Here is a 15061-nt window from a genome sequence, read left to right as displayed (position 1 = left end):
GTGTTCGTAGACTAGAGGCCAGGTAGCATTTGGTTTGTTACTCTGCTAGGAGTTCGGATAGCTTTTTATAGGTAGCATTAAGTCTACTGAAGAGTGTTTAAGGAGGGAGTGACATGATAAATTCTGAATTTTAGGAAGATCATTCTGTTGGCATCGTAGGGAAAATTTTTAAAAGATTTTATTTATTTATTTGAGAGAGAGAGCATGAGTGGTGGGAGGGCCAGAGGGAGAGGGAGAAGCAGAGTCCTGGCTGAGCAGGGAGCCCGGCGCGGGACTTGATTCTAGGACCCTGGGATCATGGCCTGAGCTGAAGGCAGCTGCTTAACCGACTGAGCCACCTGGGTACACTGGCATTGTAGAGAATTAATTAGGGAAGCCTAAGTCCAGTTATTAGTCTGTTTCATTAATAGGGGCATGAACTAAGCCTGGGTCATTAGTAATGAAATGAGACAGATCTGAGAGTTGGAGTTAAACTCTAAAGGGTTTGATAATAGACTAGACGAAGGTAGCAGGAAGAGGAATAGAGAAGTCTAGAATGAATGAGTTGAGCTTGAAGACTATGAAATAAATGGTGATATGCTAACTAAAATAAAAAGTAGGAAAAGGTTTGCAAAGAAGAATGGGATTTGATCATGCTAATGAGGGTATACTTTATATATAATGACATACATAGATCTCAAGTGTACATTTCTTTTATCAGACTCTGCAACAGTTGATCTCTGTGCTGTTTTGGACACCTGGGCTGTTTTCAATGTTGCCACTAATATAAATAAAACTCCTATGAACATTCTTTTATTCTATTTTATTTTATTTATTTATTTGACAGAGAGAGGAGACACAGCGAGAGAGGGAACATAAGCAGGGGGTGTGGGAGAGGAGAAGCAGGCTCCCCACTGAGCAGGATCCCCACTCCTCCCCACGCAGGACTCGATCCCAGGACCCCGGGATCATGACCCGAGCCCAGTGCAGATGCCCAACAACTGAGCCACCTGGGCATCCCTTCCATGAACATTCTTGTACAAGACTTTTTGGGGATGTACATTTTTATTTCCCTTGGATAAATACCTAGGAGTAGGATTGCTGAGAAGAGATCTTCCAAGTGTTTGTGCCATTATACTCTCTACCAGCAAAATATCAGAGTTCCAGTTGCTTCTCATCTTCACCAACACTTGGTAATGTCAGTCTTTTTGTGTGTCATCCTGGCACGGGTCAGGCTAATCTCTGTATTGTTCCAGTTTTAGTATATGCACTGCTGAGGGGAGCACGTCAGTCTTTTTCATATGAACTATCTTAATGGGTGCATAGGGGTGTCTCCTGGTGGTTAATTAGCCTTCTGCTGATGATTTGTGATGCTGAGACCATTTCATGTGCTCACTGGTCATTCTGATGTCTTTTATTGATTGTCTACGCAAACCTTTAAAAATTTGGATTGTAGTACTTATTAAGTTGTAGAAGCTCTTCATGTATTCGAGATATAAGTCTTGTGTCGGATCATGTGTACTGAGAATATTGACCCCAACTATAGTTTGCCCATTAATATTGTTTTTTTCAGGATGACTTTTTTTTTTTTATTAGTCTCAGATATAGAATTTAGTCATTTGTCAGTTGCTTGTAACACCCAGGGCTCATTACAACAAGTGCCCTCCTTAAGGCCCATCTCCCAATTATCCCTTCCCCCACCTCTTTTTTTTTAAAAAATATTTTATTTATTTGACAGAGAGAAATCACAACTAGGCAGAGAGGCAGAGAGAGAGGAGGAAGCAGGCTCCCCGCGGAGCAGAGAGCCCGATGTGGGGCTCGATCCCGGGACCCTGGGATCATGACCTGAGCCGAAGGCAGAGGCTTTAACCCACTGAGCCACCCAGGTGCCCCCCCCCACCTCTTTTTTAAAAAGATTTTACTAACTTTTTTAGACAGAGCGTGGGTGGGAAAGGGGCAGGGAGAGAGGGAGAGAGAATCTCAAGCAGATTCCCTGCTGAGCTCTAGCTCATGACCCTGAGATCATGACCTGAACCAAAATCAAGGGTCAGATTCTTAACTGACTGAGCCATCCAGGCGCCCCACCAATTAATTTTCTTAATGGAGTATTAAATCCTGTATCTTGTGAAGGTGCTTGCAAGTGGATTAAACTCTCCCTTTTTCAACTTATGTTCCAGTTGTCTTGATCAAACACTCTAGAACCTAGGCCCACCAGTGCTTTCCTGGCTTTTGCTGGCACATGCTAGCTTCTTGGGGCTATAGTCCCCTTTCTTCCTTATCAGACCCAATGGGTTATCTTGTGACTCAATCCCAATTTTAAGATTAAATCACCATTTGGAGATTAAAATCCCAGTGGCTGGGAAGGGCAGGTCCGGGTAGGACCTCCCCCGCACTGAGATGGGGGTGGGTGGGTGAACAGCCTCTGCATTCTCTCCAAGCAAGGGGGAATGAAATGTTAGCTCTTAATGGGAAGGAATGGGCTACTTCCGTAGGCTCAGAGGGTGCAGGGGAATCTGGGTATTCAAGATTTTCAGGGGCATCAATCCAGATAACTCATTCCATTTTTTCCACTGGGCCTGACCTTGCTGCAGCAGGCCTGCCCTCATTGGGAATTGATCCTTCTGTGGAATTTGGCTGTTGTGACCATTCAGTCTTTGGCCTGGTCCCTGCTCAACAGGGAGTCTCCTTTCCCCTCCCCTCTCTGTCTACCCTTCCCCCTACTTGTTCTCTTTCTCTCTTAAAAAAAAAAAAAAGAACATTCTTTTTTTCTTTATCGTTTTTTTTTTTCCCCCCATCGAGAGCATTCCTGATGAGTTAAACTGTCTTTCCCCCACCCTCCATGGTGAGGCTCTGAAGAACACCGTGGCTCGGACAGTTTGGTGCCAGGGCCTTGGTTTGTGCTAAAGCATTGGCTCCCCTCTGTCGCATCTGTTCCCCTGCAGCTGGGGAACAAATAACCCCTCTCCCGACTCCTCCTAGGCTAGATAAAGTTTTGTTGCTTTTGAACTTCATAGAAACGAAACCACAGAGTATGTGCTTTTTTGGGCCTGGCTTCCCCCACTCAGTGTTATGTTGGTGAGATTCCTATAAGTGTGTTATTGCAACTCGCCTGTTCTTATTGCTATTTATATTTTCCTTGTGTAAATATTTATTGCTTCCGTGACAGATGGTAGTTACATTTGTGGGGAGTACAACTGTCATGTGTAGAGAAGGTGACTCACTCCGTTGTACCCCTGAAACTAAATGCAGCATCAATTGTCAACTATACTCAAATAAAAAAATTTAAAGATACCTGCATGTTTCTGGAGTAGGATGGCTAGGTTGTAAAACGTGTGTCTATTCAACTTTAACAACTATTGCCCATTGGTTTTCTAGGATGTTATTTTTTTGAAATAATTAAATTAGACCAGAGAAACAACTTTGATGTTTATGTAACTAAATAAGAGCTGTGAGAATGTGTCCTAGGTTGGGGAGGCCGTGTGGGGCTACACTGTTCGGAGCCTGAAAGGCATGAGAAGGGAAGGTAGGCCGGCTAGTACAAGGAAGATGGGGCGAGGTTGAATCTTGGGTCCACTGCTCATATTCTCTGTTACCTTGGCCGAGTGACTGAACCTTCTTCAACCTTAGTTTCTTCATCTGTAAAATGGGGGTAGTACTCACCTAAAAGAGTCGTTTTGAAGACGAAATGAGTCATTAGGGAAACTCATTAGAGGAGGGCCTGGTACCCAAGTTACCCCCAAAATACTCATTTCTTTCCTTTCAAAGGATTTTTTTAAAAAATTTTATTTATTTATTTGACAGACAGAGATCACAAGTAGGCAGAGAGGCAGGCTGAGACAGAGAGGGGAAGCAGGCTCCCCGCTGAGCAGAAGGCCCGATTCAGGGCTTGATCCCAGGACCCTGAGATCATGACCTGAGCCGAAGGCAGAGGCTTTCATCCCCTGAGCCACCCAGGTGCCCCACAAAGGACTTTTTAAAAAAGATTTTACTTATTTATTTGACAGAGAGAGATTGCAGGTAGGCAGAGAGGCAGGCAGAGAGAGAGGGGAAGCAGGCTCCCCACCGAGCAGAGACCCCGATGTGGGGCTTGATCCCAGGACCCTGAGATCATGACCTGAGCCAAAGGCAGAGGCTTAACCCACTAAGCCACCCAGGCGCCCCTCCTTTCAAAGGATTTTGTTCAGAGGTATTAGGAGATGGATATTATTTGAGTGGGAACCTATATAACTATACATCCTTTAAAGTGTTTAATAAAATAAAGGTAAGACTGAGACTGAACAATTAGAGACTCAATCTCCAATTTTACGTTGGTGGGTATGTTTTATGCCAAGCCAGAAAGAAAGTGTGTGCATTTTAGGGTTCTTCCTCAAGAAGCCATTTTGCAGAACACACAGACTTGCCCCCATATTTGCAGTTCTTTGAAGAGTAGAGACAACCCCCTGCCCTCCCATGACAACAGCATCTGTCACAGAGGATGAAGTCCTACAGAAAAAAATAGAGACCCCAGATGCAAAAAATTGGTCTTTGTCTCAGCGATAAAGGTGTGACCATTGCCATCACAGCCAAAGAAAGACAAAACAAAAGGATCTGGAGCCTCAAATTCAGCATGCACACTGATGTCAGGTACTAGAGAGGGTAAGGAACAGCTTCAACTCTTTTCATTGTACTCACACATCTCATAAGAATATTAATAAATGGACTTGATGGGAACAAAATGAGGTGAGCTGGTGATGCAGGTGTTTTGTCTGGAGGTAAGGGAGGAGTGACCAGAGTGGGGGCCTTTCACAGGGGGTGTGAGTTGAGTAAAGACTTGTCTTCTTTAAGATCATTGAGATGTGGGGCACCTGGGTGGCTCAACGGGTTAAAGTCTCTGCCTTCGGCTCAGGTCATGATCCCAGGGTCCTGGGATTGAGCCCCGCATCGGGCTCTCTGCTCAGCGGGGAGCCTGCTTCCTTTCCTCTCTCTGCCTGCTTCTCTGCCTACTTGTGATCTCTGTCAAATAAATAAATAAATAAAATCTTTAAAAAAAAAAAAGATCATTGAGACGCAGAGCTTGAATAGGTTGGCCTGCTACCTGGTTATCTATGATCTCTTCCAATTTTTTTGTTTATAGATTTTATTTATTTGACAGAGTGAGAGAGCACAGCAGGGAGAAGAGTAGAAGGAGAGGGAGAAGGAGGCTCCCCACTGAGCAGGGAGCCCAATGTGGGACTTGGTCCCAGGACCCTGAGATTATGACCTGAGCCGAAGGCAGACGCTTAACGGACTGAACCACCCAGGCATCCCTAAACAAGTGTTACTGTTAAAAGCTCACGAACTTGCACTTCATTTATGCATCTTGAATAGTAAAAACGAAAGGAAGAACTAATGTGAACACTGAGATTTATAAGCAAAATTGTATGAACCCATAGAATTTTCACTTTTGAGACCTGATTAGTTTCCATGATTGGAAGATGACAGCAGCGTGACTTCCCTTTGCGGCAGGTAAGTGCTGCCCCCTGGTTTTATATGTTTGACTCCTGCCTTTGCTGGCTTTGGGAATGACGTTTCTGGAGAAACTTTCTGAAACACGCAATAGGGGTTAACATCAAGGGCACGGCTAAGTTTTCATTTGTAGCTTGTTGGAGTTGACGGATCATTATTTTAACTATGCGGCATATTTAATATCTTTGGTTTTTTTAATTAATTAATTTATTTATTTATCTGACAGACAGAGATCACAAGGAGGCAGAGAGGCAGGCAGAGAGAGAGAGAGAGGAGGAAGCAGGCTCCCTGCTGAGCAGAGAGCCTGATGCGGGGCTCGATCCCAGGACCCTGGGATCATGACCTGAGCCATTGGCAGAGGCTTTAACCCACTGAGCCACCCAGGCGCCCCTAATATCTTTGGTTTTAACCCTTTCACTCAACTATTCTAAAACACGGGCAAGTCTCTTTCAGGACAGAAGGTCCTGTAGGGGACGGAGTGTAGAGCTGTCTGCAAGGTGCACAGCTTTGGACATGCTGGCCTGCAGACGACTCTGAACGTTGTCCATTTTTAGGTATTCAACAAATATTTTTAGATGTGGCTGGGGATGGAAAGTGAAGTGGTTGGAGTGGAGTAAATTTTGATCCAGGGGAAGCTCATACATGACATTGCAGGCTTCCAGAGCGGCCAGCGAGCTCTGATTGTCGTTCTCTACCCCTGTGCCTCATGTTGGACTTCCTCTTCCACATGGTCCACTTGTAGTTCCGGAGGGATGCCTGTCTCCTTCTGCCCCTAGGTTCTGCATTCCTGCCATTTCCTTGGCTGGGAACGTTCTTTCCTCTACTCTTATGTATTTAGTTGTGAATTTTTGGAAATTGAAAATGCACAGCAGGGACGCCTGGGTGGCTCGGTTGGTTAAGCATCTGCCTTTGGCTCAGGTGATAATCCCACGGTCCTGGCATTGAGTCCTGCATCGGGCTCCTTGCTCAGCGGGGAGCCGCTTCTCCTTCTGCCTGCCGCTCCTCCTGCTCTTACTCTGTCTCTGGCAAATAAATAAATAAAATCTTCAAAAAAAAAAAAGAAAGAAAATGCACAGGAAAGTCAAAGAAGAAAGCAACAACCAGCCACATTCCTACCACTCAAGACTAGGCACTGCTAATATCTTTTCATATTTGCTTTGAATATTATTTTTGAAGAAAAATCACCATCAGTTTATATGATATTATGACTCTTTTTAAAAAATTTTAAAGGTTTATTTATTTGTTTATTTGAGAGAGAGAGCGAGAGAGCACAAGCTGGGGGAGCAGCAGAGGGAGAGGGAGAAGCAAGCTCCCTACCTAGCAAGGAGCCTGATGCAGGACTCAACCCCAGGACCCTGGGATCATGACCTGAGCTGAAGACACACACTTAACCAACTGAGCCACCCAGACACCCCATGATATTGTGATTTATAAGAAATATATATTTTGAAAAAAAGAAAAATGTATATTTTGTCATTCAGATAATCAAATAGATATTACTCATATATTCGTTTTTTTGTCTGTGATTCCTGGTTCACAGTTCCTTCAACCCTCAGAATTTCCCAAGTGGTAGGAGCTTAAGGGTTTTTCTTATATCATGTTACTAAAATGACTTTTGGAAAGCACGTAAAAATGAGGGCTGGTTGCCAGGAGAACTGATCATGTAATTAAAGGGTTGGAACTTTCAGTCCCGCACCCAGACCTTTGGGGGAAGGGAGAAGGGCTGAAGGTTGAATCTGTCACCAGTGACCAATGATTTAATCAGTCATGCCTACGTAACGAAGCCTCCATAAAAACCATGTTTCTCTGAAGGATGGGGTTCAGAGAGCTTCAGTGTTGATGAGCACGTGGAGATTTGGGGGAGAGTGACATGCCCGGAGAGGTCATGGAAGCTCTGAGCCCTTTCTCTGTACCTTGCCCTTTACATCTCTTCCATTTGGCTGCTCCTGAGTTATATCCTTTTATAATAAACTGGTAATCTAGTAAGTAAAATGTCTCTCTGAGTGGAGTAAATTTTGATCCGGGGGAAGCTCATACATGACATTGCAGGCCTCCAGAGTGGCCAGCGAGCTCTGATTGTCGTTCTCTACCCCTGTGCCTCATGTCGGACTTCCTCTTCCACATGGTCCGCTTGTAGTTCCGGAGGGATGCCTGTCTCCTTCTGCCCCTAGGTTCTGCATTCCTGCCATTTCCTTGGCTAGGAACGTTCTTTCCTCTACTCTTATGTATTTCTTCTGAATTTTTGGAAATTGAAAATGCACAGCAAGTATGCCTGGGTGGCTCAGTTGGTTGAGCTGCCCTAAAATACTAATCCACCTAAGACAGGGGTCACTGGAGCCTCTAACCTATAACCTCTTGGTCAGAAGCCCAGGAGACAAACTGGGCTTACACCTGGTATCTGAAATTGGGGGTGGGGTGCGTGGGGGCAGTCTTGTAGGACTGAGCCCTTAGCCTGTGGAATCTGGCGTCAACTCCAGGTAGAGAGTGTCAGAATTGAGTTGAACCGTGGGACACCCTGCTCGTGTTCTGAAAATTGGTGCTGTGAACGAACCCCATTCCCACTACACGGAAATTGGGCCCCAGAAGCTTTTTAGTTTGGGAAGGTGGTGGGTTTTTGATTTTGTTTTTGTTTTTTAAGATTTTTATTTATTTATTTGACAGAGAGAGGGAGAGAGCAAGTGAGCACAAGCAGGGAGAGCAGAGAGGGAGAGGGAGAGACAGGCTCTCCACTGAGCAGGGAGCCCATGTTTCTGTTTTTTTTTAGAGAGAGAGGAAGAGAGAGAGCCCTCGAGCATATGCAGGTGTATGGCAGGGGGAGGGGGAGAAGGAGAGAGAGAGGATCTTAAGCAGATTCCACGCATAGCATGGAGTCCGACGAGGGGGCTGAGATCATGACCTGAGTGGAAACCAAGACTTAGTTTCTTAACTGACTGAGCCACCCAGGTTCCCTAGAATCTTTTTAGTTTGATAACAGTATTTATTCATTCTAGAGCGTTCGAATAGTGCAGAGAACTGCAATGATAAATTTTTAAAAACACACAACCCTTTCCAAATCCTGTCATCCAGAAATAACCACCGTCAACGTTACAGAAGCATCAGATCAGACATACACATACGTGCACACACTCTTTCCTTCTGCGCTTGGAGGGCATTTCTGTGTTGTCTTCTGGCTTTGTGTGCTGTCATGGGAAAGGCTGAAACCACCCTGAATCTTCTTCCTGGTACCCGAAAAACCCTTTAGGATTGAAGTTCAATGGCTTTAGTAGGATATTAAGCTTCTTATGTCGAATTTCTTGTTATGTGGTATGCTCTTCCGATATGCAGACTTTTCTTCCCAAATTCAGGGAAATTGTCTTGTGTGTTTTCCTTGAAAACCGCTTTTCTATTTGCTGGGTTCTCACAGCAGGAACACCAAACATCCTATCCCCTGACCTCCATAGCCATAAATTTCACTCTAATTGCTTTAATTTCTTTTACTGTTGAGTCTTTGTTCCCTGCCATTCCTGTAAACTTTTTTTCCCCTGTCTGTCATAAATTGGATCATTGGCTGTGGTCTGGTTTGTTGCCATGTCTATTGTATCGACTGTTCTGTAATGTTTTAACCCTTTTTCTTTTTTCCTTTCTTCCTCCCATCCTCGCTCCTTCCCTCCCTCCTTTTCCTCCTCCCTTCCTTCCTTCCATCTTTCCTTCCTGACAGTGGGTCAGAATGGACAACTGAGAAACAGATCCAAACAAATATACTCAACTTATTTTTGACAAACGCACAAAGGCAATTCAATAGAGGAAACAGAGCTTTTCGAGAAAGAGTGCTGGAGCAATTGGACATCCATTGTCAAAAAAATGAATCTTGACCCATAACCCAAAATGGGAAATGCAAAATTATATGGCTTTTAGGAAAAAGCCGTGGGAGACAATCTTCAGGGTCTAGAGCTAGGCAGAAAGTTCTTAGACTTGGTACCATAAGCACAATCCATAGAAGGAAAAATTGCTAAATTGGACTTCACAAATTTAAAAACATTTGCTCTGCTAAAGCCCATGTGAAGAGGATGACAAGACAAGCTACAGACTGGGGGAAAAAAAATCTCTGCAACCCACACATCTAATACAGCACCGGTATTTATAATATATAAAGAAGGCTCATAACTAAATGTTTAAAAAAATCTCTATTATTTTTTACAACTGCATGTAAATCTATAATTATCTTAAAATAAGAAGCTTGATTAAAAAAAAAAACTTGGGGCGCCTGGGTGGCTCAGTGGGTTAAGCTTCTGCCTTCGGCTTGGTCATGATCTTCGGGTCCTGGGATCGAGTCCCGCATCGGACTCTCTGCTCAGCAGGGAGCCTGCTTCCTCCCTCTCTCCCTCTGCCTGCCTCTCTGCCTACTTGTGATCTCTCTCTGTCAAATAAATAAATAAAAATCTTTAAAAAAGAAACAAAACAAAACAGAAAAACCTTCACATCTTCAGAGCATCCTCTTTTTCTGATCCTTCAGACTAACATTCTTGTTGAACCCTGAACTTCTCCTTTGGAGCATTTGTCATGGTTTTGTAATTATTTGAGTGGTTATTAGTTTAATGTCTTTCTTTGCCACTAGGCTGTGAGCTCTATACCCCCTGTAACTCTAACGCTGAAACAATGACCAATAAATATTTATTAAATGAATACGAATTAATGCCTTGCAGAATTATCGAAGTGTTGGCCATTGCCTTGTATTTGGAGAATACTTTCTATTTTATTCTTATTCTTTAAGTGATCTCTGCACCTAATGTGGGGCTCGAACCTGTGACCCTGAGATTGAGAATTGCATGCCCTACCACCTGAGCCAGTCGGCATCCCTGGAAAATACTTTATTTTTTTAAAGATTTTATTTATTTATTTGACAGACAGAGATCACAAACAGGCAGAGAGGCAGGCAGAGAGAGAGGGGGAGGCAGGCTCCCCGTTGAGCAGAGAGCCCAATTCGGGGCTCGATCCCAGGACCCTGAGATCATGACCTGAGTCGAAGGCAGAGGCTCAATCCACTGAGCCACCCAGGTGTCCCTGGAGAATACTTTAAATGCACACCTCCTCCCACTTTTTTGGGGGAAAAATGAACACCTGTCATTTTCTCAGGACACCCCCCCACTTCGAGGCTCCTGACTGAGCCCGGCGTCATAAGCAGTCCTTTCCCAACACCCTCTTGGCCTCCTCAGGGCTGAGTTTACCCAGTAATTGGTCTCATTACTCTGTGTTGGAATTTTAGGAAGACAGCATGATGCTGTCATTATTCAATGAATAACTATATCCAGACTGATGGCGAAGCTCCCCGCAAACGACATTTCTAGGCTTGCTTATAACAACCTATTCAAACATTTTGGCTTATTACGAACACAATTCAAGCGCCTTCGACTTCTCCAGTGACAAGGTATCTTGAGAAAATATACGGAGGGGAATCTCTGTGAGAGGTAAGACGTTGTCACCAAGTGACTGACTTGACAGGAAAAGCTAGTTTGAGAATTCTCTTTGAATTCCAAGCAGTGTTTGCCTGAGAGGGAGGGAGGTTGTTGGCAGGTGGCATACTTGTTTGCTGTTCTTGGGCCAGTCCGGTTGTGAAGAAGTCCACAAGATTTTCTCCTTCTTTTTTTTTTTTTTAATAGATTTTTGTTTATTTATTTGACAGACAGAGATCACAAGTAGGCAGAGAGACAGGCAAACAGAGAAGAGGAAGCAGGCTCCCCGCTGAGCAGAGAGCCCAATGCAGGGTTGGATCCCAGGACCCTGGGATCATGATCTGAGCGGAAGGCAGAGGCTTAACCCACAGAGCCACCCAGGCGCCCTGTTTTTTGCTTTTTGTTTTTTAATTTATTTAACAGAGAGAGAGAGACAGCAAGAGAGGGAACACAAGGGATTAAGGGGGAGGGAGAAGCAGGCTTCCCACGGAGCAGGGAGCCGGATGTGGGACTTGATCCTAGGACCCTGGGGTCACGACCTGAGCTGAAGGCAGAGGCTTCACCAACAAAGCCACCCAAAAGTCCCAACGAGTTGCAGGATCTTCTTATACAATCTCACTTGTCACAGCATTTTTGAAACATATAGAGATATATATTCTCAAGACAACAGAGAAATCCCCCTTTATGACTACAGAAATATAAGCTCCACATAGAAGACTCAGAAAAAGAGTAAAAAACAAATTTCCCCAAGTATCAGCATCAAAAGATTATCATTCTTTTAAATTTTTAATTCCGAGCTACTTTTCGCCTTGGAGATAAGTTGCAAATATACTTGTAGGAGGACGGTCCCTCCCAAAATATCCATGCCCTACTCTGGGAATCCTCTGAAGGAGTTACAGTGTTGGCCCTGGAAGCTTTGCAGATGGAGGTAAGCAGAGAGTAGCCCTGTTTATCCAGGTGGGTTCAATGTAATCAGAGCCTTTAAAAGCAGAGAACTTTCTGGGCGGAAGTCAGAGAGACTTGAAGCAGGGGGACTCAACCCACTTTGGCTAGCTGTGAGATGGAGACCGCGGTGGGGTGGGGGGCTCCTGCAAGGACCAGAGGGAGGCCTTGGAGATAAGGGGGGGCCCTGGCAGACAGGCAGCAAGGAAATGAAACATCCTTCTGTAACTGCAAGGAATTGAATCCTGTCAACAGCCTGAGTGAGCTTGGGAGCGGACCCAGAGACCCAGAGAAACATCACCTTCTTGGACACCTGAACTTTAGCTTGGTAAGACCCTGAGTGCGGCTCCAGACTTCTGACCTGCGGAACGGTGAGATAACAGATGGGTGGTGTTTTAAGCTGCTAATTTTGTGGCAATTTGTTATGCAGCAATAGAAAACGAATTCAAGAGTACAAAGAGTTCCCCCTCTATCCTTCACCAGTTTCCCTTAAAGTTAACATTTTACATACTTTAGGGCATTGACATTGACACAGCACTACTAGCTAAACTACAGACTTTACCTGAATTTCACCCATGTTTCCACTAATGTCCTTTTTCTGTTCCAGGATCCCATTTAGAATGAAATAGTGCATTTAAAAAATTTTTTTATTAACATATAATGTATTATTTGCCCCAGGGGTACAGGTCTGTGGATCATCAGGCTTACACATTTCACAGCACACACCATAGCACATACCCTCCCCAATGTCCATCACCCAGCCACCCTATCCCTCTTCCCCTCTCCCCTGCAGCAACCCTCAGTTTGTTTCCTGAGATTAAGAGTCTCTTATGGTTTGTCTCCCTCCCTGGTCCCATGTTATTTCATTTTTTTCCCCTCCCTTCCCCCCATGGTCCCCCACTCTGCCTCTCAAATTCCTTATATCAGAAAGATCATATGAGAATTGTCTTTCTCTGATTGACTTATTTTAATCATGGTGTCTCCTTAATCTCATTTAGTCTGTGATGATGGTTCCCTAGTCTTTCTTGACCTCGGACGCTTTTGAAGAGTACTGTCTAGGTATTTTGTGGAATATAACTTGATTTGAATTTGTTAGGTGTTCCTACGTGATCGCAATCATATTATGTACCATTGGCAAGAATACCAGAGAAATGTGCTTTTCTTAGCATGTCACAGCCAAGGGTTTGTGATCTTGAGATAGCTTTCTACTGGCTTTGTTAACCATGATCTCTTGTTATCATGGTGTTTGCTAGGTTTCTCCGCCATAAAGTTACTATCTCTTCCCTTTGTATTAATTAATATCTCTGAGACTATGCAAATCTTATTTGTCTTTAAGCCTTTGTCCACTAGTTTTAGCATCCATTAGTAGATTTTGTCATCTGTAACCTGGGGTGGATGGAAGGACTCTTAGTAGTTTAACCAATATCCTTCCAACTCCCTCCCGTATATGATAAATGTTTGTGTAATAAATATAAAAATATGTGAATACCTAAAGCAAATAGAGTATATTTGTTACATAGAATACTAATGTTATTTTGTAACCAGGTATCTACTTAACAATGTATCGTGAACATTTTTCCTTGTCAATAAAAATTTTTTAGAACATGGGTTATAAGGGTAGTTAGATAGCATCTTATGTTATGGTTCCATATATTTTTTTTTAAAGATTGTATTTATTTATTTGAGAGGGAGACAGTGAGAGCAAGCATGAGAGGGGATAAGGTCAGAGGGAGAAGCAGATTCCCTGTGGAGCTGGGGCCCGATGGGAACTCGATCCTGGGACTCCAGGATCCTGACCTGAGCTGAAGGCAGTTGCTTAACCAACTGAGCCACCCAGGAGCCCTGTTTTTCCAGCCAGTTTACAATTTTCCAGATGAGTTGTTGAAATGATTTTTTATTATATATAGGTTGCACACATCTCTGCATTTCCTAAGCATGGTTTTCTTGGAAGTTGAATTGCTGGCTCAGAATTTTAAAATATTTGATGCACCTTGTAAACTTCCCTCTCTCTGACCAAAAATGCAAATGCGTGGCAGATTCTCCCATTCGTCTTATTCCTAATAGTGTTTATATCTGGATTTTCAGATTCTTACTCATGGTATAATCATTTAGTAAGAATCATATTCCTGCAAAGCCAGCTTTCTGTTTTACAACCAATGGCTGTGAGGGGAGAGACAGACCACTGCAGACACCAGCCTGTGGCGTGCTGGGGGCGAGCGGGAGGCCCAGCTCAGCATGAAGCTGGTACTAGGAGTCTTCTCTGTAGGTATGCATGAGCTCATGATCAGTGGACTGCCCCCTGGGACAGGCTTCCGTGGTGGTCCTTAGTACTTGGTGGTATCAGAATCACCTGGGAAGTGTATTAAAATGTAAATTTCTGGATTCAGATCCAGATCTAAACATCAGAATCCTTGGTGAACTGTCCCAGGCATTTATATTTTAAACAATCTCATCAAGGGTGCGAAAAGAAGGTGGTCCTTGGGTCCATACTTTGAGCAACACCAGTTTTGGTTTTGAGCCATCTTAAGAGATTATTCCAGTTTATTTCTCAGAGATTATTCTTTGGAATAATCTCTGAGAAATAAACTGGACAGGGGGATTTATGCCTATGTCACCAAGGGCAAAGGTGGGCTTTCTCTAACTTTCTTCTCTCAATTTTTTACTTTTTAGTTAGTCTCCACCCCTTTCCCCCAGGCTCTTTTTTGGAGAAAGCATACTTCTCCAAATTAGAAACATTTTCTTTGTAACAATAAATGATTAAAAAAAAAGACTTTTGTTTATTTATTTGGCGGAGAGAGACACAGTGAGAGAGGGAACACAAGCAGGGGGAGCAGGAGAGGGAGAAGCAGGCTACCTGCTGAGCAGAAAGCCCGATATGGGGCTCGATCCCAGGACCCTGGGATCATGACCTGAACCCAGGGCAGATGCTTAACGCCTGAGCCACCCAGGTGCCCCAATAAATGATCTTTTTTTTAAAAAAAAGATCTTATTTATTTATGAAAGAGAGAGAAATTGAGAGAATGAGTGGGAGAAGCTGCAGAGGGAGAAACAAACTCCCTGCAGAGCAGGGGGCCGGATGTGGGACTGGATCCTGGGACCCTGAGATCATGATCTAAGTTGAAGGCAGACGCTTAGCCTACTGAGCCACCCAGATGCCCTCAATAAATGATGTTATCACTCCCATCCTTTCACGTCTCCTGCAGCCTGTTTTGTTCTGATGAACGTCT

General features: G+C 44.0%; 2 pseudogenes; one reads left to right on the top strand and one right to left on the bottom strand.

Moving 5' to 3' along the window:
- Positions 1–15061, top strand: part of LOC123930522 — a 30381-nt pseudogene that overhangs the window by 4579 nt on the left and 10741 nt on the right.
- On the bottom strand, positions 1165–1265 carry LOC123931935 (annotated as a pseudogene).

Source organism: Meles meles, chromosome 19 (genome assembly GCF_922984935.1).
Source record: "Meles meles chromosome 19, mMelMel3.1 paternal haplotype, whole genome shotgun sequence".
Classification (NCBI taxonomy): Eukaryota; Metazoa; Chordata; class Mammalia; order Carnivora; family Mustelidae; genus Meles; species Meles meles.
This window is presented reverse-complemented; position numbering and strand designations above follow the sequence as displayed.